General features: G+C 54.7%; 1 protein-coding gene and 1 pseudogene across 1 annotated transcript in view; one reads left to right on the forward strand and one right to left on the reverse strand.

Annotated features, from left to right (window-relative positions):
* The window catches only part of LOC139250592 (zinc finger protein 729-like), a 539,046-nt pseudogene that overhangs the window by 193,589 nt on the left and 318,495 nt on the right, over positions 1-26,962 (reverse strand).
* The window catches only part of LOC139250594 (NACHT, LRR and PYD domains-containing protein 12-like), a 112,640-nt gene continuing 93,155 nt past the window's right edge, over positions 7,478-26,962 (forward strand). The window contains exons 1-3 of the mRNA XM_070872993.1: positions 7,478-7,511; positions 12,731-12,785; positions 16,999-17,160. The gene's annotated coding sequence lies outside the window, so the exon portion shown is untranslated. The remainder of the gene's footprint in view (positions 7,512-12,730; positions 12,786-16,998; positions 17,161-26,962) is intronic.

A 26,962-nucleotide genomic window follows, 5' to 3' on the forward strand; every position in this document is an offset into this window, starting at 1 on the left:
GCTATCCTGCAATTCCTACTCTGACTGGCACGTGGCACTGGTAGCAATCCTGAGATTACTACTTTTGAGGTCCTACTTTTTAATTTAGCTCCTAGCTCCCTAAGTTCGCCTTGTAGGGCCTCAAGCTGTTTTTACCTATATCGTTGGTACCTATATGCACCATGACAACTGGCTGTTCACCCTCCCTTTTTAGAATGCCCTGCAGCCGCTCAGAGACATCCTTGACCCTTGCACCAGGGAGGCAACATAACATCCTGGAGTCTCGGTTGCAGCCGTAGAAACGTCTATCTATTCCCCTTACAATTGAATCCCCTACCACTATAGCTCTCCCACTCTTTTTCCTGCCCTCCTGTGCAGCAGAGCCACCCACGGTACCATGAACTTGGCTGCTGCTGCCCTCCCCTGATGAGTCATCCCCCCAACAGTACCCAAAGCGGTGTATCTGTTTTGCAGGGGGATGACCGCAGGGGACGCCTGCACTAAATTCCTTGTACTGCTCTTCCTGTTGGTCACCCATTCCCTATCTGGCTGTGTACCCTTTACCTGCGGTACGACCAACTCACTAAACGTGCTGTTCACATAATTCTCAGCATCGTGGATGCTCCAGAGTGAATCCACCCGGAGCTCCAGTGCCGCAATGCGGTCCATCAGGAGCTGCAGGCGGATGCACTTCCCGCACACGTAGTCGTCAGGGACACCGATGTCAAGGTGGAGGCTACAGGTAGTGACGGAGCTGTGGTCGTTCCTGGGACTCCTTTAACTATTTCGCTAATTTCCTACCTGGGTTAAGTACCCTGCTAGAGCCCCTACATGTGCTACTGTGCAAGGAAGACAACTGGGCATGGGGGAATTCACAAGAGGCTGTCTTTGTGAAAGCCAGAAGTCTGTTGTGTTGAAACAAATTGCTTGTCCTGTTTTACCCCTGTAAATGATTAGTGCTAGCTTGCGATGCATTGTCATATGGGGTCGAGTGTGTGTTACAATAGGCTAATGAATCGGCGATTGTGCAACCGGTCGCTTATGCATCCAGGTGTTTGTTCAAGGCTGAAAGGGCCTACAGCGTGATTGAAAAAGAGGCGCTGGCGTGCGTTTACGGGGTGAAAAAAATGCTGCAGAACTTATTTGGCCTCATGTTTGAGCTTTAACTGACCACAAGCCACTCATATCGCTGTTGTCTGAGAGCAAAGGGATTAACACCAATGCCTCTGCCTGCATCCAAAGATGGGCGCTCACGCTGTCGGCATACAACTATGTAATCCACCATGGACCAGGCACAGAGAACTGCGCTGATGCTCTCAGTTGGCTACCATTGCCAACCACTGGGGTGGGAATGGCACAGCCTGTGGACTTGCTCATGGTAATGGATGTATTCGAAAACAAAATGTCCCCCCCATTACGGCCCGCCAGATCAGGACCTGGACTAGCCAGGATCCTTTACTGTCCTTGGTAAAAAAACTGTGTCCTCCATGGGAGCTGGTCCAGCATTCCAGCTGAGATGCAGGAGGCGATTAAGCCGTTCCACAGTCGCAAAGACAAAATGTCCCTGTAGCCGGACTGTCTGTTGTGGGGTAATCGTGTGGTCTAGCCCAAGAAAGGAAGAGATACCTTCCTTTGTAAACTGCACAGCACCCACCCAGGCATCGTGATGATGAAAACCATAGCCAGATCCAATATATGGTGGCCCGGCATTGACTCAGATTTAGAGTCATGCGTGCGCCAGTGCAACACTTGCTCTCAGCTGATCAATGCACCCAGAGAGGCACCGCTAAGTTTGTGGTCATGGCCCTTCAAACTGTGGTCGAGAATCCACGTGGACTATGTGGGCCCATTTCTAGGCAAAATGTTTTTGGTTGTCATGAATGCTTACTGAAAATGGATTGAATGTGCAATAATGTCTGTAAGCACATCCACGGCCACCATTGAAAGCCTAAGAGCCATGTTTGCCACGCACAGCATGCCTGATGTCCTAGTCAGCGACAATGGGCCGTGTTTCACCAGTGCTGAATTCAAGGAATTCATGACCTGCAATGGGATCAAACACGTCACATCTTCCCCGTTCAAGCCCGCATCCAATGGCCAGGCAGAACGGGCAGTTCAGACCATCAAGCAAAGCTTGAAACGTGTTTCGGAAGGCTCCCTGCAGACCCGACTGTCCCGAGTGCTGGTCAGCTACCGCACCAAACCCCACTCACTCACTGGAGTTCCCTCAGCCGAGCTGCTCATGAAAAGGGCGCTTAAAACAAGGCTCTCTCTGGTCCACCCTGATCTCCATGATCACGTGGAGGGCAGGCTACATAAAAAAGTGTGTACCATGACCGCGCACATTTGTCACGCGATATTGAGATCAATGACCCTGTGTTTCTACTCAATTATGGACATGGACACAAATGGCTCGCTGACACGGTCATAGCCAAAGAGGAGAGTAGGTGTTTCAGATCAAATTGGCCAATGGACTAACGTGCAGAAAACATTTGGACCAAATCAAATTGCGGTTCGCCAACAGTTACGAACCCGAAGAGGACACCACCAACTTTGACCCTCCAACACACACACAAGTGGCAACCGACATCATGGTTGACCACGAAGCTGAACTCACCATCCCCAGCAGCCCAGCAAGGCCGGCTGCCCAGCAGCCCAGTGAAGAACTAACCAACTCACCCACACCTGCATTTATACCGAGACGATCGACAAGGGAGCGAAAAGCCCCAGATCGTCTCACCATGCAAATAAGTGTACTATTGACTTTACGAGAGAGTGATGTTATGTATTTAACCGCTTGCAGCCTGTATTACACTACCACCAGAGGGCCTACCTGTTGGAGTATATAAGCAGGCCACCCACGAGGTACCTGCACTCTGGAGTCTCATTAAAGCAGCTAAGGTCACACGTGCTCATTGTTCACAGTACTCAGTTTCATCCTTGATTATGAGTTTATCCTGCCCTACATTCCCCAGCCCTCTATTTCTAATTAAACACTCATTGTGTTCCCCTAAATTCCCCAGTACTCTATTTCTAATTAAACTCTCACTGTGTTCCCCTAAATTCCCCAGTACTCTATTTCTAATTAAACTCTCACTGTGTTCCCCTAAATTCCCCAGTCCTCTATTTCTAATTAAACACTCACTGTGTTCCCCTAAATTCCCCAGTCCTCTATTTCTAATTAAACTCTCACTGTGTTCCCCTAAATTCCCCAGTCCTCTATGTCTAATTAAACACTCACTGTGTTCCACTAAATTCCCCAGTCCTCTATTTCCAATTAAACACTCATTGTGTTCTCCTAAATTCCCCAGTCCTGTATTTCTAATTAAACTCTCAATGTTTGCTCCGAAATTCCACAGTCCTCTATTTCTAATTAAACACTCACTGTGTTCCACTAAATTCCCCAGTCCTGTATTTCTAATTAAACTCTCAATGTTTGCTCCGAAATTCCCCAGTCCTGTATTTCTAATTAAACACTCACTGTGTTCCACTAAATTCCCCAGTCCTGTATTTCTAATTAAACACTCACTGTGTTCCACTAAATTCCCCAGTCCTGTATTTCTAATTAAACACTCACTGTGTTCCACTAAATTCCCCAGTCCTGTATTTCTAATTAAACACTCACTGTGTTCCACTAAATTCCCCAGTCCTGTATTTCTAATTAAACACTCACTGTGTTCCACTAAATTCCCCAGTCCTGTATTTCTAATTAAACACTCACTGTGTTCCACTAAATTCCCCAGTCCTCTATTTCTAATTAGACACTTACTGTATTTCGCTGCAATTAATTTAGTATGATTTATAACTAAATAGTTGTTCTATTACCCTAAATGCACCAGTTCTCTATTTCTAATGAAACTGTGACTGTATCACTCGACATGCACCACTGCCCTATATTTGTAATTAAACAGTAACTGTATTATCGTGGACACTCCGATGATCCCCATTTCCTGTCGTGTCGTCGCCGAGCTCATTCTGACCGCGTAATCCACCTCATGTTCTCGTGATGCTATTCTCACTCAGTCCCACAAAATGGCTGACCTCTCAAATTCCGATCCTGGCCACCCATGCTAGTTGATACTATGACTCTTTCCCCCTGATCTCTTACTGACCCCTTTCCTTTCAAATCTACCGTCATGATTCACTCCGAACAAATCCAAATTGACCCCCTTTTATAAACTGGCACCCCAATCGCCAACTTCCTATTCCTCTCCAAGGTCCTTGAACTTTCCAATCAGATTGTTGCCCTTGTCACAGCACTTCTTCATCTAGAAGCAAAGCAAATTAAATGTCAATATATGAGTCAGATATCCGGGACAAAGCTTGCGGTGTAACAGCGCAGATATCTGGTAGTTTGCCTATGAATTCCCTCTGAAGTCAGTGCTCAATGATGTACTCGATGTCTGATCAGGAGCTGCACAGTCGTTTGAATCTTGCACCTCTGAAGACGGTGGCAGCACTTACCATGACCAGTTCTGAGGAGGGTGTTAGTTGCCCACCGGTGCGAGGAAGGTTAGATCCCTCAGGTTGTATTATGGGGTCCTCGGTGAGGAACTCATTCCATCTTCGATTCAATATGGAGGGTGGGAGAGTGGGCCTCAGCACCCCCAGGGCAGGGAGGGAGAGAGTGTGAGCCTCAGCACCCCCAGGGCAGGGAGGGAGAGAGTGTGAGCCTCAGCACCCCCAGGGCAGGGAGGGATTGTGGGCCTCAGCACCCCCAGGGCAGGGAGGGTGGGAGTGTGGGCCTCAGCACCCCCAGGGCAGGGAGAGAGTGTGGCCCTCAGCACCCCCAGGGCAGGGAGAGAGTGTGGGCCTCAGCACCCCCAGGGCAGGGAGGGTGGGAGTGTGGGCCTCAGCACCCCCAGGGCAAGGAGGGAGGGAGTGTGGGCCTCAGCACCCCCAGGGCAGGGAGGGAGCGAGTGTGGGCCTCAGCACCCCCAGGGCAGGGAGGGAGTGTGGGCCTCAGCACCCCCAGGGCAGGGAGAGAGTGTGGCCCTCAGCACCCCCAGGGCAGGGAGAGAGTGTGGGCCTCAGCACCCCCAGGGCAGGGAGGGAGGGAGGGAGTGTGGGATTCAGCAGCCCCAGGGCAGGGAGGGAGGGAGTGTGGGCCTCAGCACCCCCGGGGCAGGGAGAGAGTGTGGGCCTCAGCACCCCCAGGACAGGGAGAGAGTGTGGGCCTCAGCACCCCCAGGGCAGGGAGAGAGTGTGGGCCTCAGCACCCCCAGGGCAGGGAGGGAGTGTGGGCCTCAGCACCCCCAGGGCAGGGAGGGAGGGAGTGTGGGCTTCAGCAGCCCCAGGGCAGGGAGGGAAGGAGTGTGGGCCTCAGCAGCCCCAGGGCAGGGAGAGAGTGTGGGCCTCAGCAGCCCCAGGGCACGGAGAGAGTGTGGGCCTCAGCACCCCCAGGGCAGGGAGAGAGTGTGGCCCTCAGCACCCCCAGGGCAGGGAGAGAGTGTGGGCCTCAGCACCCCCAGGGCAGGGAGGGAGGGAGTGTGGGATTCAGCAGCCCCAGGGCAGGGAGGGAGGGAGTGTGGGCCTCAGCACCCCCGGGGCAGGGAGAGAGTGTGGGCCTCAGCACCCCCAGGGCAGGGAGAGAGTGTGGGCCTCAGCACCCCCAGGGCAGGGAGAGAGTGTGGGCCTCAGCACCCCCAGGGCAGGGAGGGAGTGTGGGCCTCAGCACCCCCAGGGCAGGGAGAGAGTGTGGCCCTCAGCACCCCCAGGGCAGGGAGAGAGTGTGGGCCTCAGCACCCCCAGGGCAGGGAGGGAGGGAGGGAGTGTGGGATTCAGCAGCCCCAGGGCAGGGAGGGAGGGAGTGTGGGCCTCAGCACCCCCGGGGCAGGGAGAGAGTGTGGGCCTCAGCACCCCCAGGACAGGGAGAGAGTGTGGGCCTCAGCACCCCCAGGGCAGGGAGAGAGTGTGGGCCTCAGCACCCCCAGGGCAGGGAGGGAGTGTGGGCCTCAGCACCCCCAGGGCAGGGAGGGAGGGAGTGTGGGCTTCAGCAGCCCCAGGGCAGGGAGGGAAGGAGTGTGGGCCTCAGCAGCCCCAGGGCAGGGAGGGAAGGAGTGTGGGCCTCAGCACCCCCAGGACAGGGAGAGAGTGTGGGCCTCAGCACCCCCAGGGCAGGGAGAGAGTGTGGGCCTCAGCACCCCCAGGGCAGGGAGGGAGTGTGGGCCTCAGCACCCCCAGGGCAGGGAGGGAGGGAGTGTGGGCTTCAGCAGCCCCAGGGCAGGGAGGGAGGGAGTGTGGGCCTCAGCAGCCCCAGGGCAGGGAGGGAAGGAGTGTGGGCCTCAGCACCCCCAGGACAGGGAGAGAGTGTGGGCCTCAGCACCCCCAGGGCAGGGAGAGAGTGTGGGCCTCAGCACCCCCAGGGCAGGGAGGGAGGGAGTGTGGGCTTCAGCAGCCCCAGGGCAGGGAGGGAAGGAGTGTGGGCCTCAGCAGCCCCAGGGCAGGGAGGGAGGGAGTGTGGGCTTCAGCAGCCCCAGGGCAGGGAGGGAAGGAGTGTGGCCCTCAGCAGCCCCAGGGCACGGAGAGAGTGTGGCCCTCAGCAGCCCCAGGGCAGGGAGAGAGTGTGGGCCTCAGCACCCCCAGGGCAGGGAGAGAGTGTGGGCCTCAGCACCCCCAGGGCAGGGAGGGAGGGTGATGTGGGAGTGTGAGGGGTGCAGGGTATGTCTACAGCACACTGTAATAGATGGGGATCTCTCAGCCTCTGCAGGGCAGCACTGCGGGGCACGGAGACAGTACCGGAAGTGACAACGGTGCGGGTACAGAGGCAGCACCGCAAGTGACAACTGTGCGGGGCACAGAGGCAGCACCGGAAGTGGCAACGCTGCGGGGCACAGAGACAGTACCGGAAGTGACAACGGTGCGGGGCACAGAGGCAGCACCGAAAGTGGCAATGCTGCGGGGCACAGAGACAGTACCGGAAGTGAAAACGCTGCGGGGCACAGAGACAGTGCCGGAAGTGACACCGCTGCGGGGCACGAAGGGAGTACAGGAAGTGACAACGCTGCGGGGCACAGGGACAGTACCGGAAGTGACAACGCTGCGGGGCACAGAGGCAGTACCGGAAGTGACACCGCTGCAGGGCACAGGGACAGTACCGGAAGTGACAACGGTGCGGGGCACAGAGACAGTACCGGAAGTGACACGGTGCGGGGCACAGAGACAGTACCGGAAGTAACACGGTGCGGGGCAGAGAGACAGTACCGGAAGTGACAACGCTGCGGGGCGCAGAGGCAATACCGGAAGTGACAACGGTGCGGGGCACAGAGGCGGCACCGGAAGTGACAGCGCTGCGGGGCACATAAACAGAACCGGACACGCGCGCTGCCCGACTGTTGGGTCATTGAGGGGGAGGGGGGAGGGGGGAGGGGCGCGGGGCGCGCTTTGCGGGCCGGAGCCCCGATTGGCGGAGCTGGATGTCAATCTCCGCCCTGCATCCAATGGCAGCGGCGGAGACACTGCGGGGCTCAATGCGCATGCTCGGTCCCTGCCCGAGTAGCTCGGAAGCGGTCCTCTCACAGTCTGGCGACTCGGTGAGTGAGTGAGGGAAGGAGGGAGTGAAGGAGAGGGAAAGGGAAAGAAGGAGAGGGAGAGAGCGAGAGAAGCAGAGAGGGAAGGAGAGAAGGAGAGAAGGAGAGAGGGAGGGAAGGAGAGAGAGAGAGGCCGCGGGGTTGGGGAATGAGCGCTCGCTGCCCCTCTGTAGCGGCCTTACTCTGTAACACGAAACCACAGAGGCACATTGTGGGGACAAGGTCACTGTGTGACCTGAAGCTTTATTCCCAGGACCAAGGAGTGATGACCCTGTGTGGGACCTCCCTTTTTATACCTGTGTGATCAGGTGAGGAGTGTCTCCCACAAGTTCACCCCTTGTGGTCAAGGTGTGCATCACGGTTGAGTGTATACAGTAATACAGTGGTGTTACATTGTGGTTACATACATGACATCACCTCCCCCCGCAAAGTCTTATTGGGATCATAGGTTTAGTCTTTCAGGTGGTCTACGCTCCCTCGTGGAGTGCCGCAGTTGGGGTTCTGGTTGTTGGACACTGACGTGAGTGTCTGTCACCTGTGGTAATTCCGGCCTGTCCGGGCTGACCGCAGGGACTGTGCATTCTTCTGATTGCTCTTGTTGCTCATTCATGGCAGTGGTGTGAGCTCCATCTCATGGTCTTCTTCAGGTTCCTCAGTGTCCATGCTGAACCTTTTTTTTACTTGGTCCAGATGCTTACGGCATATCTGACCATTGTTGAGTTTTACCACGGTGACCCTATTCCCCTCTTTGTCAATTACAGTGCCCTCAAGCCATTTGGGCCCCATGGCGTGATTGAGGACGAATACAGGATCATTTAATTGTATAGAAACATAGAAAATAGGTGCAGGAGTAGGCCATTCAGCCCTTCGAGCCTGCATCACCATTCAATGAGTTCATGGCTGAACATGCAACTTCAGTACCCCATTCCTGCTTTCTTGCCATACCCCTTGATCCCCCTAGTAGTAAGGACTACATCTAACTCCTTCTTGAATATATTTAGTGAATTGGCCTCAACAACTTTCTGTGGTAGAGAATTCCACAGGTTCACCACTCTCTGGGTGAAGAAGTTTCTCCTCATCTCAGTCCTAAATGGCTTACCCCTTATCCTTAGACTGTGACCCCTGGTTCTGGACTTCCCCAACATTGGGAACATTCTTCCTGCATCTACCCTTTCTAAACCCGTCAGAATTTTAAATGTTTCTATGAGATCCCCTCTCATTCATCTGAACTCCAGTGAATACAAGCCCAGTTAATCCAGTCTTTCTTGATATGTCAGTCCCGCCATCCCTATACACCTCCCCCTCGAGTTTCGGTCATAGTACTCGATTTGGGACTGGCGCTTGCCCTCAACTATGTCGGTCAGGACTGGGTGAATGAGGGACAACTGAGTTTTGAGTGTTCGTTTCATGAGTAGCTCTGCGGGCGGGACCCCCGTGAGCGAGTGTGGTCGGGATCTATAGGCCAGCAGGAGGCGCGATAGGCGGCATTGTAGGGAGGGTCCTTGAATCCTGAGCATACCTTGTTTAATGATTTGGACCGCACGTTCCACCTGGCCATTGGAGGCTGGCTTGAACGGCACTGTCCTGACATGGTTGATGCCATTGCCTGACATAAACTCCCGGAATTCGTAGCTTGTGAAACATGGGCCATTATCACTAACCAGGATGTCCGGCAAGCCATGGGTTGCAAAGATCGCACGTAGTCTTTCCACAGTGGTGGATAACGTGCACGAATTCAAAATGATGCACTCGATCCATTTCAAGTACGCATCTACTACAATGAACATTTTCCCCATGAACGAGCCCACGTAGTCTACATGAATACGTGACCATGGCCTGGTGGGCCAGGACCATGGGCTGAGCGGGGCCTCCCTGGGGGCATTACCCAGCTGGGCACACGTCGTGCACCTGTGAACACAGTGTTCCAGGTCTGAATCAATTCCCGGCCACCAAACAGGTGACCGGGCAATGGCCTTCATCAGCACAATACCTGGGTGCTCGCCGTGGAGTTCCCTGATGAATGCTTCCCTGCCCTTCTGGGGTATAACTACCCGGCTGCCCCATAGTAAGCAGTCGGCTTGGATGGAGAGCTCATCCATCCGTCTGTGAAACAGTCTGACCTCCTCAGGTCATGCTCCGCGTGCGGGCACCCAATCCCCAGTCAGGACACATTTTTGAATCAGGGATAGGAGGGGATCTCTGTTTGTCCAGATTTTGATCTGGTGGGCTGTGATGGGGGAGCCTGCGCTGTCAAAGGCATCGACAGCCATGACCATCTCAGCGCTTTGCTCCGTTGCCCCTCAGTGGTGGCCAGTGGAAGCCTGCTGAGCGTGTTTACGCAATTTTCAGTACCGGGCCGGTGCCGGATGGAGTAGTCATAAGCAGCCAGCATGAGAGCCCATCGCTGTATTTGAGCTGATGCGTTGGCATTGACGGCCTTGTTGTCTGACAACAGGGATGTTAATGGCTTGTGGTCCGTTTCTAATTCAAACCTCCTACCAAAGAGGTACTGATGCATTTTTTTTACACCATAGACAGATGCAAGCGCTTCCTTCTCGACCATCCCATATCCCCGTTCTGCTTGAGAGAGTGACCTGGAGGCATAAGCCACAGGTTGTCGTTGACCCTCAGCATTACCCTGCTGCAACACGCACCCAAACCCATAGGACGATGCATCACATGTCAGAACCAACTTTTTACAGGGGTCGTCCAGGGTCAACAACTTGTTTGAGCAAAGTAGGTTTTGCGCCCGATCAAAAGCCCGTTCCTGACAGTCCCCCCAAAACCAATCGCAACCCTTACGCAGGAGCACGTGTAGCGGCTCCAACAACGTGCTTAAGTTTGGCAGAAAGTTCCCAAAATAGTTCAACAGTCCCAGGAATGAACGCAACTCCGATATGTTGCAGGGCCGGGGTGCTCGTCGAATCGCCTCTGTTTTGGATTCGGTAGACCGAATCCCATCTGCAGCAACCCTCCTGCCCAGAAACTCAACCTCAGGAGCTAAGAACACACATTTAGACTTCTTGAGTCGCAGGCCTACCCGGTCCAGTCAGTGTAGCACCTCCTCCAGGTTGTGGAGGTGTTCCTCGGTGTCACGACCCGTGATGAGGATGTCTTCCTGAAATGCGATCGTTCCAGGGATGGATTTAAGCAGGCTTTCCATGTTTCTTTGAAAAATCGCGGCCGCTGACCGAATGTCAAACGGACACCTGTTATAAACGATCAGTCCCTTGTGCGTGGTGATGGTGGTCAGTAGTTTGGATTCGTCGGCCAGTTCCTGGGTCATATAGGCTGAAGTAAGGTCCAACTTGGTGAACAGCTTGCCACCTGCCAGCGTGGCGAAGAGGTCCTCCGCTCTCGGGAGCGGGTATTGGTCGTGTAGGGACACCCGATTGATGGTGGCCTTGTAGTCACCACAGATCCTGACAGAGCCATCCGCTTTTAGGACGGGAACGATGGGGCTCGCCCAGTCGCTGAATTCAACAGGCGAGATGATGCCCTCTCTCAACAGCCGGTCCAATTCGCTTTCTATTTTCTCCCGCATCACATACAGCACCGCTCTGGCTTTGTGGTGCACTGGCCTGGTGTCCGGGGTGATGTGTATCACTACTTTAGTGCCTTTGAAAGTCCCGACGCCAGGTTGGAATAATGAATCGAATTGTTGTAGGACTTGTGAGCACAAACTTCGCTCCACAGATGACATTGCGTGAACATCCCCCCCATTTCCAATTCATCTCGGCTAACCAGCTCCTCCCCAACAGCGCGGGACCATTACCCGGGACAATCCAGAGCGGCAGCCGGTTCACTGATCCATTGTGTGTGACCGCCAACATTGCACTGCCTAGTACTGGAATGATTTCTTTGGTGTCAGTCCGTAATTGTGTCTCAATGCATTCTAGTTTGAGTCTACTGGCTTTGAATGGCCATAGCTTTTCAAATTGCTGAACGCCCATGAGTGACTGGCTGGCCCCAGTGTCCAGCTCCATGCGTACAGGGATGCTGTTTAATAAAACCCTCATCATCATTGGTGGAGTTCTGGTGTATGAACTGTGAATAGTCGCCACATGGACCCGCTGAACCTCGGCGTCCATCGATTTGCCCCATGAGTCATCCTGCCTCAGAGACCCCTCTTCTGGTCCATCCGCCTCATATATTAGTCTGGTTGCAGGCTTCCTGCACATTCGAGCTAAATGGCCACTGAGATTACAGTTCCTGCAGACAAACTGTTGAAATCTGCAAAACTTAGCAGAGTGTTTTCCCCCACACCTCCAGCATGAGCTGAAGTTCCCATTGTTGTGAACAAAGGGACTATGGCCAGGCATTCCTCGCTGACTGTCCCTTTGCCTGCTCCTAAATACCCTATTGGTGGGAGTCAATGGCCCCATCCCGGGCCGCATTGTCCGCTGTGATGGCGTAGATGTCCGTTCAGCCTGCCATTGTCTCTGATTAAGACCCACTCTCGAGTCTATTGCTGCCTGGGGTGTGTCGATCTGCCCCTGCCTGCCTGTGGGGCTCTGAGTCGCGTTTATGATATTGACTCCCTGATCCATCGCCGCGTTAGAGACAGAATTGCGCGCGTTTATTATTTTGATTTCTTCCTCCCCCTCCATGAAAGTCTGAGCCATCAACGCCGCCGCTTCCAAGGTCAAGTCCTTGGTCTCAATTAACTTTCGGAAAATCCCAGCATGACCGATGCCCTCAATAAAGAAATTCCTCAGCATCTCCCCCCTGCAGGCGTCTGTGAACTTACAGAGGCTGGCCAAGGGCCGGAGGTCCGCAACGAAGTCCGGTATGCTCTGTCCTTCACGACGTCGGTGGGTATAGAATCTGTGTCGGGCCATGTGTATACTGCTCGCCGGTTTGAGGTGCTCACCAATTAGTTTGCTGAGCTCCTCGAAGGTTTTGTCCGCCGGCTTTTCAGGTGCCAGTAGGTCTTTCATGAGCGCGTAAGCCTTAGGTCCACAGCTGGTCAGAAGATGAGCCCTTCGCTTGTCGGCCGCTGCCTCTCCCAGCCAGTCCTTTGTGACAAAACTCTGCTGAAGCCTCTCAATGAAATCATCCCAGTCCTCACCAACACAGTACCGTTCCTCTGTGCTACCGGTGGCCATTCTCGTGGGTCGTTGATTCCCGTTTCTCGTCGCCAAATGTAGTGCCCTTACTCTATAACACAAGGCACATTCTATGGACAAGGGTCATTCTGTGACGTGAACCTGTATTCACAGAACCAAGAAGTGATGAGCCTGCGTGGGACCTCCCTTTATATACCTGGATGACCAGGTAAGGAGTGACTCCCACAAGTTCACCCCCTGTGGTCAAGGTGTGCATTTCGTGAGTATGTACAGTATTACAGTGGTGTTACATACATGACATCCTCCCCCCGGGGCTCTCCCTGTTCAACACTGCCGCACCTCCCTCTGAGTCCCCACACTGAGCCCAGGGAGGGGATTGTGGTCCTCCCACCACAGGGGGCGCTGCACTGAGCCCGGCGGGGGGAATTGTGATCCTCCCACCACAGGGGGTGCTGCACTGAGCCCGGGGGGGGGATGTGGTCCTCCTACCACTGGGGGTGCTGCACTGAGCCCGGGGGGGGGGGGGATGTGGTCCTCCCACCACTGGGGGCGCTGCACTGAGCCGGCGGGGGGGGGGTGTGTGGTCCTCCAACCACTGGGGGCGCTGCACTGAGCCCGGGGGGGGGGGGGGGGGGATTGTGGTCCTCCCACCACAGGGGGTGCTGCACTGAGCCCGGGGGAGGGGGGGGGGGGGGGGGGGGGGTTGTGGTCCTCCCACCACAGGGGGTGCTGCACTGAGCCCCGGGGGGGGGGGGGGGGGGAATTGTGGTCCTCCCACCACTGGGGGCGCTGCACTGAGCACGGGGGGGGGGAGGGGATTGTGGTCCTCCCACCACTGGGGGCGCTGCACTGAGCACGGGGGGGGGGGATTGTGGTCCTCCCACCACTGGGGGCGCTGCACTGAACACGGGGCGGGGGGATTGTGGTCCTCCCACCACTGGGGGCTATGCACTGAGCCCGGGGGGGGGATTGTGGTCCTCCCACCACTGGGGGCGCTGCACTGAGCACGGAGGGGGGGGGGGATTGTGGTCCTCCCACCACTGGGGGCGCTGCACTCCGGCATTGTCCGTCCCGCGCAGGCGCATTGTTGCTCCCTCCGCTGAATCTGGGGATTCCCAGTCACAGGTCGGTGTGTGAGTGACGGGGGGGGGGGCACAGGATGGTTCCCCGGGTTACAGGGGCGGGGTCATCATCATCATAGGCAGTCCCTCGGAATCGAGGAAGACTTGCTTCTACTCTAAAAGTGAGTTGTCAGGTGGCTGGACAGTCCAATATGAGAACCACAGTCTCTGTCAGAGGTGGGACAGGTAGGAACTTTGGACCCAAGTTTCCACATGATTTGCTCCTGATTTTTAGGAGCAACTGGTGTAGAACGGAGTATCTTAGAAATCGGAATTCTCGTCATTTAGTTTGCTCCAGTTCTAGTCAGTGAGAACAGTTTCACTTTGGAACAGAATTTATTTTTCAAAAGGGGGCGTGTCTGGCCACTTACGCCTGTTTTCAAAGTTTCATCAGTGAAAACTTACTCCAAACTAACTTAGAATGGAGTAAGTGAAGATTTTTGTACGCTCGATAAAACCTTGTCGACACTTTAGAAAATCAGGCGTAGGTTACAAATCAGGCGTAGGGAATGGGGGGGAGGTTTAAAAGGGAAGTTTACAAACATTAAACACTTCAGTTTTACAAATAAAGAGCCATCATCAATAATAAATGATAAAAACATCAATAAATCAACCAATAAATCAATCAAAAAAAATTTATAAGAAATAATTTTTTTTTTAAATCAATAAATAAAACATTTTCTACTTACCGACTGCAGCACCGGGAGCCCTCCAACAGCGTGCTGGGATGCCCCCCTCAGTGTGTCTCTGTCTGTGTCTCTCACTCTGTCTGTCTGTCTGTGTCTGTGTTTCTGACAGCGAGGGCAGGGGGAGGGATGGGGGAGAAGAGGATAAAGGGGAGAAGGGGGGGAAAGGAGATGGGAGAAGGGGGGGAAAGGAGATGGAGGGGGGGGGAAGGAGATGGGGGGGAAGGGGAAGGAGATGGGGGGGGGAAGGGGAAGGGGGAGGGAGGCTGAACGGGCCAGTCCCCAGCACCAGATTTACAGGTAGGTGGCGTCGGGTCGGGGGGTAGTGGGAGGGAGGTCGGTTAGGTTCGGGTCGGGGGGAGGGAGGTCAGGTCGGATCCAGTCGGGGGTGGGGATGGGGGGGAGCGGGAGTCCGGTTGGGTCCGGGGGTGGGGGGGGGGGGTAGCAGGAGTCGAGACGGGGGGAAGCGGGAGTCGGGTCCGGTCGGGGGCGGGGGAAGCGGGGGTCGGGTCCGGTCCGGAGGCAGGAAGCGGGAGTCGAGTCGGGTCGGGAGGGAGCAGGAGCTGGCCGTGGGAGGAGCCTTATTCACGCAGCCCCAGTGAGGCCATTCGGCCAGGGCTAGGGGCTGCGTGCTTCGGGCCCCTCCCACACAGTTTCGGGCGCCTGGAGCTACTGCACTTGCGTGCCCACTGTAGCGCGCATGTGTAGAGGTCCCGGCACTGTTTTCGGCGCAGGGTCCTAGCTCCGCCCCCTACAGCTCATGCTGCGCTGCGCCGAGGGCCAGAGGACCTGCAGGGAGGTGGAGAATACGGAGGGTTTTTTTAGGCGCACTTTGTGGCGCAAAAAATGGTCGTCCAGGTCGGGACTGCGCCGTTCTCGGCGCGGCTCGAAACTTGGGCCCAGAGAAACTAGGTGCAGGAGTAAGCCATTCGGCCCTTCGAGCCTGCACCATCATTCAATAAGATCATGGCTGATCATTCCCTCAGTACCCCTTTCCTGCTCTCTCTCCATACCCCTTGATCCCTTTAGCCATGAGGGCCATATCTAACTCCCTCTTGAATATATCCAATGAACTGGCATCAACAACTCTCTGCGGCAGGGAATTCCACAGGTTAACAACTCTCTGAGTGAAGAAGTTTCTCCTCATCTCAGTCCTAAATGGCCTACCCCTTATCCTAAGACTATGTCCCCTGGTTCTGGACTTCCCCAACATCGGGAACATTCTTCCTGCATCGAACCTGTCCAGTCCCGTCCCGTCAGAATCTTATTATGAGATCCCCTCTCATCCTTCTAAACGCCAGTGAATACAGGCCCAGTCGATCCAGTCTCTCCTCATATGTCAGTCCTGCCATCCCGGGAATCAGTCTGGTGAACCTTTGCTGCACTCCCTCAATAGCAAGAACATCCTTCCGCAGATTAGGAGACCAAAACTGAACACAATATTCCAGGTGAGACCTCACCAAGGCCCTGTACAACTGCAGTAAGACCTCCCTGCTCCTATACTCAAATCCCCTAGCTGTGAAGGCCAACATACCATTTGCCGCCTTCACCGCCTGCTGTACCTGCATAGTGGTTGAGGGAAGGGGAGGGTGGGACAGGTTTGCCGCACGCTCCTTCCGCTGCCTGCGCTTGATTTCTGCACGCTCTCGGCAATGAGACTCGAGGTGCTCAGTGCCCTTCTGGATGCTCTTCCTCCACTTAGGGCAGTCTTTGGCCAAGGACTCCCAGGTGTCGGTGGGGATGTTGCACTTTATCAGGGAGGGGTGTCTATAAAACCTTTCCTCTGCCCACCTGGGGCTCGCTTGTCGTGTAGGTGTTCAGAGTAGAGCGCTTGCTTTGGGAGTCTCATGTCAGGCATGCGAACAGAACAATATGGCCCTGCCCAGCGGAGCTGGTCAAGTGTTTCGATGCTAATTGCCCTGGTCGAGGACACCAACGTTGGTGCTTCTGTCCTCCCAGGGGATTTGTAGGATCGTGCGGCGACATCGTTGGTGGTATTTGTCCAGCAATTTGAGGCGTCTGCTGTATATGGTCCATGTCTCTGAGCCATACAGGAGGGCGGGTATTACTACTGCCTTGTCGACCATGAGCTTGGTGCCAGGTTGGAGGGCCTCAGGTGGCCGAAGGCTTCGCTGGCGCACTTGGGGCATTGTTGAACCTTGTCGTCGATGTCTGCCCTTGCAGATGATGGGCTCCCGAGGTATGGAAAGTGCTCCATGTTGTCCAGGGCAGCGCCGTGGATCTTGATGACTGGGGGTCAGTGTATGAGTGACGGGAGGTACAGGATTGTTTCCCGGGTTACAGGGGCGGGGCCGGTATGCTACAAGATGGTTGCCCGGGTTACAGGGGTGGGGCCAGCGGGCATAGGATGGTTGCCTGGGGTACAGGGGCAGGGCTCTGGGCTTCAGCGAAGAATATAAGGAGATTACAGAGTGGAGAAAGTGCCCACAATGTGAGCGACTGGTGGAGAATGTGCGGATGGTATATGAGGGGTGGACTGGGGATTCATCGTTCAATTGTTTTTTGAGTTTACCAGTAACTCCAGGGTAGGTTTACATCACATTCCGCTTCACACCATCAATATTGTTCTCCTCTTCTGCCCGGCCATAATTAGATCTTCCGGTGAATGGAGGAGCGACTGAGGAAGGTCCACAGCAGGAAGTAACAGGGATTGTAGACTGACAAACAGCAGGTGAACCAGCTCAGGATTGTGAGAGCACCAACCTCGGGGAAACTTCCGATTCACAGAGCGTCCATAGATCGACTGGGGAGAAAGGTAAGAGAAAGTCCCATTGACTCAGATACACACGGGGACTGGGGATAGACTGGGGAGAAAGGTCAGAGAGAGTCCCATTGATCCAGATACACACTGGTCCTGGGGATAGACTGGGGAGAGAGGTCAGAGAGAGTCCCATTGATCCAGATACACACGGGGACTGGGGAGAAAGGTCAGAGAGTCCCATTGACTCAGATACACACTGGTCCTGGGGATAGACTGGGGAGAGAGGTCAGAGAGAGTCCCATTGACTCAGATACACACTGGTCCTGGGGATAGACTGGGGAGAGAGGTCAGAGAGAGTCCCATTGATCCAGATACACACTGGTCCTGGGGATAGACTGGGGAGAGAGGTCAGAGAGAGTCCCATTGATCCAGATACACACTGGTCCTGGGGATAGACTGGGAAGAGAGGTCAGAGAGAGTCCCATTGACTCAGATGCACACTGGTCCTGGGGATAGGCTGGGGAGAGAGGTCAGAGAGAGTCCCATTGACTCAGATACACACTGGTCCTGGGGATAGACTGGGGAGAGAGGTCAGAGAGAGTCCCATTGACTCAGATACACACTGGTCCTGGGGATAGACTGGGGAGAGAGGTCAGAGAGAGTCCCATTGATCCAGATACACACAACATTAAAGAAGCAGTAAGCACTAAACAAAGCACAAAAAGTAATTTAATTAATAAAAAATAGAAGGAACCCTGCACCTAAAGCACCAAGACCAAAGTAATAAGCAAAATAAATAAAAAATAAATATTGAAGTCCTACCTTTATGTGAAGGGAAGGTGTCTCTGTCAGCCTCTCTCCGTGTCTCTCTCCGTCTGTTTTTGACAGAGAGGGGGAGGAGGGAGGGGGGCAGGGGCTGAACGCGGCGGAGTGGGGGAGGCAGGACGGAGGCCCCCCTGCTCTCTCCTCCGGCCCTCCGATCATTTGGGGTGTTCCCCAACCCACGCACCTCCATCCCTTCCCGGTACTCACACCATTCTAAGACAGACTAGGGGAAAAACGCCTTGCTGAGCCATTACGCATACGCGCATGCTCCAACGGGCCTGCGCAATGCTGCCGTCACTGAGAAGAACGCTGATCCCTGGCCCCGCCCCGCTGCTGGCTGCGATCGGCTTGCTCCGCCCCAGGGAGACTCCATTGCACCCACGCCACACTGCAGGACGACCGGAGAATTCCCCGGTAAGATTCCGGAGTGCAGTTTATCCCAGACAGGTCACGTAAATCTCAGAGGTGCGCCGTTTTCTCCAGCATCGGAAACTTGGGCCCAATGTTCTTAACTAAACGCAGAACATTAGATGGTGGTTTTGTTATTTCCGTTTGTTATTCTGGATGAGTGATTTCCTCTATTGTCAGGGTAATAATCTGTCAGATCTCAGCACGAGGGCGTTTGCTCCAGTTTATATCTGAAAGACAGTGAAACATTCAGTGTAATCTCCTGTCTGTGTATTCAGCAGTCCCGGAGTAGGAACATGCTGTTTCTGCGCAGTACGTTCTACAGACAAATATGATTCGTAAGGCTCCCTCTCGCCATGGTGCAGTAACACGTTTTTTCTAAATTTGGTAATATCAGTTTGTTCCACCCCTCAGGAAAGATATATTGGCCTCCGAGGGGAGGCAGTGCAGATTCATCACAATGATACCTAGGCTAAATACTGAAGACAGGTTGTGTAGAATATTTAGTGAATTAAACACAAAAAGCAAAATACAGTGGCTGATGGAAATATTCAATGGGTGTGATATTTTACATCACGCAGGGAGGGACTTTAAAATGCAATTGTGGACGGTCCGGGATATAAACCCCAGGGAATGGACCGAGCCGGGTCACAATATATAGAAACATAGAAAATAGGTGCAGGAGTAGGCCATTCGGCCCTTCGAGCCTGCACCGCCATTCAATGAGTTCATGGCTGAACATGCAACTTCAGTACCCCATTCCTGCTTTCTCGCCATACCCCTTGATCCCCCGAGTAGTAAGGACTACAGCTAACATATTTTTGAATATATTGAGTGAATCGGCCTCAACAAATTTCTGTGGGAGAGAATTCCACAGGTTCACCACTCTGCGTGAAGAAGTTTCTCCTCATCTCGGTCCTGAATGGCTTTCCCCTTATCCTTAGACTGTGACCCCTGCTTCTGGATTTCCCCAACATTGGGAACATTCTTCCTGCATCTAACCTGTCTTAACCAGTCAGAATTGTAAACGTTTCTATGAGATCCCCTCTCATTCTTCTGAACTCTAGTGAATACAAGCCCAGTTGATCCAGTCTTTCTTGATATGTCAGTCCCGCCATCCCGGGCATGGCTCGGGATATAAACCCCAGGGAATGGACTGAACCAGGTCACAATACAGGGGACAGTCCGGGATATAAACCCCGGGGAATGGACTGACTCGGGTCACAATACAGGGGACAGTCCGGGATATAAACCCCAGGGAATGGACTGAACCGGGTCACAACACATGGTCCGGGATATAAACCCCGGGGAATGGACTGACTCGGGTCACAATACAGGGGACAGTCCGGGATATAAACCCCAGGGAATGGACTGAACCGGGTCACAACACATGGTCCGGGATATAAACCCCGGGGAATGGACTGAACCGGATCACAATACCGGGGACAGTCCGGGATATAAACCCCGGGGAATGGACTGAACCGGGTCACAATACCGGGGACAGTCCGGGATATAAACCCCGGGGAATGGACTGAACCGGGTCACAATACATGGTCCGGGATATAAACCCCGGGGAATGGACTGAACCGGGTCACAATACCGGGGACAGTCCGGGATATAAACCCCAGGGAATGGACTGAACCGGGTCACAACACATGGTCCGGGATATAAACCTCGGGGAATGGACTGAACCGGGTCACAACACATGGTCCGGCATATGAACCCCAGGGAATGGACTGACCCGGGTCACAACACATGGTCCGGGATATAAACCCCGGGGAATGGGCTGACTCGGGTCACAATACATGGTCCGGGATATAAACCTCGGGGAATGGACTGAACCGGGTCACAACACATGGTCCGGCATATAAACCCCAGGGAATGGTCTGACCCGGGTCACAACACATGGTCCGGGATATAAACCCCGGGGAATGGACTGACTCGGGTCACAATACATGGTCCGGGATATAAACCCCGGGGAATGGACTGAACCGGGTCACAACACATGGTCCGGCATATAAACCCCAGGGAATGGACTGACCCGGGTCACAACACATGGTCCGGGATATAAACCCCGGGGAAAGGACTGAACCGGGTCACAATACATGGTCCGGGGTATAAACCCCAGGGAATGGACTGAACCGGGTCACAACACATGGTCCGGGATATATACCCCGGGGAATGGACTGACTCGGGTCACAATACAAGGGACAGTCCGGGATATAAACCCCGGGGAATGGACTGAGCCGGGGCACAATACATGGTCCGGGATATAAACCCCGGGGAATGGACTGAACCGGGTCACAATACAGGGGACAGTCCGGGATATAAACCCCGGGGAATGGACTGAACCGGGTCACAATACAGGGGACAGTCCGGGATATAAACCCCAGGGAATGGACTGAACCGGGTCACAATACAGGGGACAGTCCGGGATATAAACCCCGGGGAATGGACTGAACTGGGTCACAACACATGGTCCGGGATATAAACCCCGGGGAATGGACTGAACCAGGTCACAATACAGGGGACAGTCCGGGATATAAACCCCGGGGAATGGACTGACTCGGGTCACAATACAGGGGACAGTCCGGGATATAAACCCCAGGGAATGGACTGAACCGGGTCACAACACATGGTCCGGGATATAAACCCCGGGGAATGGACTGAACCGGATCACAATACCGGGGACAGTCCGGGATATAAACCCCGGGGAATGGACTGAACCGGGTCACAATACCGGGGACAGTCCGGGATATAAACCCCGGGGAATGGACTGAACCGGGTCACAATACATGGTCCGGGATATAAACCCCGGGGAATGGACTGAACCGGGTCACAATACCGGGGACAGTCCGGGATATAAACCCCAGGGAATGGACTGAACCGGGTCACAACACATGGTCCGGGATATAAACCTCGGGGAATGGACTGAACCGGGTCACAACACATGGTCCGGCATATGAACCCCAGGGAATGGACTGACCCGGGTCACAACACATGGTCCGGGATATAAACCCCGGGGAATGGGCTGACTCGGGTCACAATACATGGTCCGGGATATAAACCTCGGGGAATGGACTGAACCGGGTCACAACACATGGTCCGGCATATAAACCCCAGGGAATGGTCTGACCCGGGTCACAACACATGGTCCGGGATATAAACCCCGGGGAATGGACTGACTCGGGTCACAATACATGGTCCGGGATATAAACCCCGGGGAATGGACTGAACCGGGTCACAACACATGGTCCGGGATATAAACCCCGGGGAATGGACTGAACCGGGTCACAACACATGGTCCGGCATATAAACCCCAGGGAATGGACTGACCCGGGTCACAACACATGGTCCGGGATATAAACCCCGGGGAAAGGACTGAACCGGGTCACAATACATGGTCCGGGGTATAAACCCCAGGGAATGGACTGAACCGGGTCACAACACATGGTCCGGGATATATACCCCGGGGAATGGACTGACTCGGGTCACAATACAGGGGACAGTCCGGGATATAAACCCCGGGGAATGGACTGAGCCGGGGCACAATACATGGTCCGGGATATAAACCCCGGGGAATGGACTGAACCGGGTCACAATACAGGGGACAGTCCGGGATATAAACCCCAGGGAATGGACTGAACCGGGTCACAATACAGGGGACAGTCCGGGATATAAACCCCGGGGAATGGACTGAACTGGGTCACAACACATGGTCCGGGATATAAACCCCGGGGAATGGACTGAACCGTGGCACAATACATGGTCCGGGATATAAACCCCGGGGAATGGACTGAACCGGGTCACAATACCGGGGACAGTCCGGGATATAAACCCCAGGGAATGGACTGAATCGGGTCACAATACAGGGGACAGTCCGGGATATAAACCCCAGGGAATGGACTGAATCGGGTCACAATACAGGGGACAGTCCGGGATATAAACCCCAGGGAATGGACTGAACCGGGTCACAACACATGGTCCGGGATATAAACCCCAGGGAATGGACTGACTCGGGTCACAATACAGAGGACAGTCCGGGATATAAACCCCGGGGAATGGACTGAACCGGGTCACAATACCGGGGACAGTCCGGGATATAAACCCCGGGGAAGGGACTGACTCGGGTCACAATACCGGGGACAGTCCGGGATATAAACCCCGGGGAATGGACTGAACCGGGTCACAATACCGGGGACAGTCCTGGATCTCAACATCAGGTATTGGACTTAACCGGGTCACAATACCGGGGACAGTCCGGGATATAAACCCCGGGGAATGGACTGAACCGGGTCACAACACATGGTCCGGGATATAAACCCCGGGGAATGGACTGACTCGGGTCACAATACAGGGGACAGTCCGGGATATAAACCCCGGGGAATGGACTGACTCGGGTCACAATACCGGGGACAGTCCGGGATATAAACCCCAGGGAATGGACTGAACCGGGTCACAACACATGGTCCGGGATATAAACCCCGGGGAATGGACTGACTCGGGTCACAATACAGAGGACAGTCCGGGATATAAACCCCGGGGAATGGACTGAACCGGGTCACAATACCGGGGACAGTCCGGGATATAAACCCCGGGGAATGGACTGAACCGGGTCACAATACCGGGGACAGTCCGGGATATAAACCCCGGGGAATGGACTGAACCGGGTCACAATACCGGGGACAGTCCGGGATATAAACCCCGGGGAATGGACTGAACCGGGTCACAATACCGGGGACAGTCCGGGATATAAACCCCGGGGAATGGACTGAACCGGGTCACAATACATGGTCCGGGATATAAACCCCGGGGAATGGACGGAACCGGGTCACAACACATGGTCCGGGATATAAACCCCGGGGAATGGACTGAACCGGGTCACAATACATGGTCCGGGATATAAACCCCGGGGAATGGACTGAACCGGGTCACAATACAGGGGACAGTCCGGGATATAAACCCCGGGGAATGGACTGAACTGGGTCACAATACCGGGGACAGTCCGGGATATAAACCCCAGGGAATGGACTGAACCGGGTCACAACACATGGTCCGGGATATAAACCCCGGGGAATGGACTGAACCGGGTCACAATACAGGGGACAGTCCGGGATATAAACCCCGGGGAATGGACTGAACCGGGTCACAATACCGGGGACAGTCCGGGATATAAACCCCGGGGAATGGACTGACTCGGGTCACAATACAGGGGACAGTCCGGGATATAAACCCCAGGGAATGGACTGAACCGGGTCACAATACCGGGGACAGTCCGGGATATAAACCCCAGGGAATGGACTGAACCGGGTCACAATACCGGGGACAGTCCGGGATATAAACCCCAGGGAATGGACTGACTCGGGTCACAATACAGAGGACAGTCCGGGATATAAACCCCAGGGAATGGACTGAACCGGGTCACAATACCGGGGACAGTCCGGGATATAAACCCCGGGGAATGGACTGAACCGGGTCACAATACAGAGGACAGTCCGGGATATAAACCCCGGGGAATGGACTGAACCGGGTCACAACACATGGTCCGGGATATAAACCCCGGGGAATGGACTGACTCGGGTCACAATACAGAGGACAGTCCGGGATATAAACCCCGGGGAATGGACTGAACCGGGTCACAATACGGGGGACAGTCCGGGATATAAACCCCAGGGAATGGACTGAACCGGTCACAATACAGGGGACAGTCCGGGATATAAACCCCAGGGAATGGACTGAACCGGGTCACAACACATGGTCCGGGATATAAACCCCGGGGAATGGACTGACTCGGGTCACAATACAGGGGACAGTCCGGGATATAAACCCCAGGGAATGGACTGAACCGGGTCACAATACATGGTCCGGGATATAAACCCCGGGGAATGGACTGACTCGGGTCACAACACATGGTCCGGGATATAAACCCCGGGGAATGGACTGACTCGGGTCACAATACAGGGGACAGTCCGGGATATAAACCCCAGGGAATGGACTGAACCGGGTCACAACACATGGTCCGGGTTATAAACCCCGGGGAATGGACTGAACCGGATCACAATACCGGGGACAATCCGGGATATAAACCCCGGGGAATGGACTGAACCGGGTCACAATACCGGGGACAGTCCGGGATATAAACCCCGGGGAATGGACTGAACCGGGTCACAATACATGGTCCGGGATATAAACCTCGGGGAATGGACTGAACCGGGTCACAACACATGGTCCGGCATATGAACCCCAGGGAATGGACTGACCCGGGTCACAACACATGGTCCGGGATATAAACCCCGGGGAATGGACTGACTCGGGTCACAATACATGGTCCGGGATATAAACCTCGGGGAATGGACTGAACCGGGTCACAACACATGGTCCGGCATATAAACCCCAGGGAATGGTCTGACCCGGGTCACAACACATGGTCCGGGATATAAACCCCAGGGAATGGTCTGACCCGGGTCACAACACATGGTCCGGGATATAAACCCCGGGGAATGGACTGACTCGGGTCACAATACATGGTCCGGGATATAAACCCCGGGGAATGGACTGAACCGGGTCACAACACATGGTCCGGGATATAAACCCCGGGGAATGGACTGACTCGGGTCACAATACATGGTCCGGGATATAAACCCCGGGGAATGGACTGAACCGGGTCACAACACATGGTCCGGGATATAAACCCCGGGGAATGGACTGAACCGGGTCACAACACATGGTCCGGCATATAAACCCCAGGGAATGGACTGACCCGGGTCACAACACATGGTCCGGGTTATAAACCCCGGGGAATGGACTGAACCGGGTCACAATACATGGTCCGGGGTATAAACCCCAGGGAATGGACTGAACCGGGTCACAACACATGGTCCGGGATATAAACCCCGGGGAATGGACTGACTCGGGTCACAATACAGGGGACAGTCCGGGATATAAACCCCGGGCAATGGACTGAACCGGGGCACAATACATGGTCCGGGATATAAACCCCGGGGAATGGACAGAACCGGGTCACAATACAGGGGACAGTCCGGGATATAAACCCCGGGGAATGGACTGAACCGGGTCACAATACAGGGGACAGTCCGGGATATAAACCCCAGGGAATGGACTGAACCGGGTCACAATACAGGGGACAGTCCGGGATATAAACCCCGGGGAATGGACTGAACTGGGTCACAACACATGGTCCGGGATATAAACCCCGGGGAATGGACTGAACCGTGGCACAATACATGGTCCGGGATATAAACCCCGGGGAATGGACTGAACCGGGTCACAATACCGGGGACAGTCCGGGATATAAACCCCGGGGAATGGACTGAACCGGGTCACAATACATGGTCCGGGATATAAACCCCAGGGAATGGACTGAATCGGGTCACAATACAGGGGACAGTCCGGGATATAAACCCCAGGGAATGGACTGAATCGGGTCACAATACAGGGGACAGTCCGGGATATAAACCCCAGGGAATGGACTGAACCGGGTCACAACACATGGTCCGGGATATAAACCCCAGGGAATGGACTGACTCGGGTCACAATACAGAGGACAGTCCGGGATATAAACCCCGGGGAATGGACTGAACCGGGTCACAATACCGGGGACAGTCCGGGATATAAACCCCGGGGAATGGACTGACTCGGGTCACAATACCGGGGACAGTCCGGGATATAAACCCCGGGGAATGGACTGAACCGGGTCACAATACTGGGGACAGTCCGGGATATAAACCCCAGGGAATGGACTGAACCGGGTCACAATACCGGGGACAGTCCGGGATATAAACCCCGGGGAATGGACTGAACCGGGTCACAATACATGGTCCGGGATATAAACCCCGGGGAATGGACTGACTCGGGTCACAATACAGGGGACAGTCCGGGATATAAACCCCGGGGAATGGACTGAACCGGGTCACAACACATGGTCCGGTATATAAACCCCGGGGAATGGACTGACTCGGGTCACAATACAGGGGACAGTCCGGGATATAAACCCCGGGGAATGGACTGACTCGGGTCACAATACCGGGGACAGTCCGGGATATAAACCCCAGAGAATGGACTGAACCGGGTCACAACACATGGTCCGGGATATAAACCCCAGGGAATGGACTGACCCGGGTCACAACACATGGTCCGGGATATAAACCCCGGGGAAAGGACTGAACCGGGTCACAACACATGGTCCGGGATATAAACCCCGGGGAATGGACTGAACCGGGTCACAACACATGGTCCGGGATATAAACCCCGGGGAAAGGACAGAACCGGGTCACAATACATGGTCCGGGGTATAAACCCCAGGGAATGGACTGAACCGGGTCACAACACATGGTCCGGGATATATACCCCGGGGAATGGACTGACTCGGGTCACAATACAGGGGACAGTCCGGGATATAAACCCCGGGGAATGGACTGAGCCGGGGCACAATACATGGTCCGGGATATAAACCCCGGGGAATGGACTGAACCGGGTCACAATACAGGGGGCAGTCCGGGATATAAACCCCGGGGAATGGACTGAACCGGGTCACAATACAGGGGACAGTCCGGGATATAAACCCCAGGGAATGGACTGAACCGGGTCACAATACAGGGGACAG

This window comes from Pristiophorus japonicus, unplaced genomic scaffold, assembly GCF_044704955.1.
Source record: "Pristiophorus japonicus isolate sPriJap1 unplaced genomic scaffold, sPriJap1.hap1 HAP1_SCAFFOLD_396, whole genome shotgun sequence".
Classification (NCBI taxonomy): domain Eukaryota; kingdom Metazoa; phylum Chordata; class Chondrichthyes; family Pristiophoridae; genus Pristiophorus; species Pristiophorus japonicus.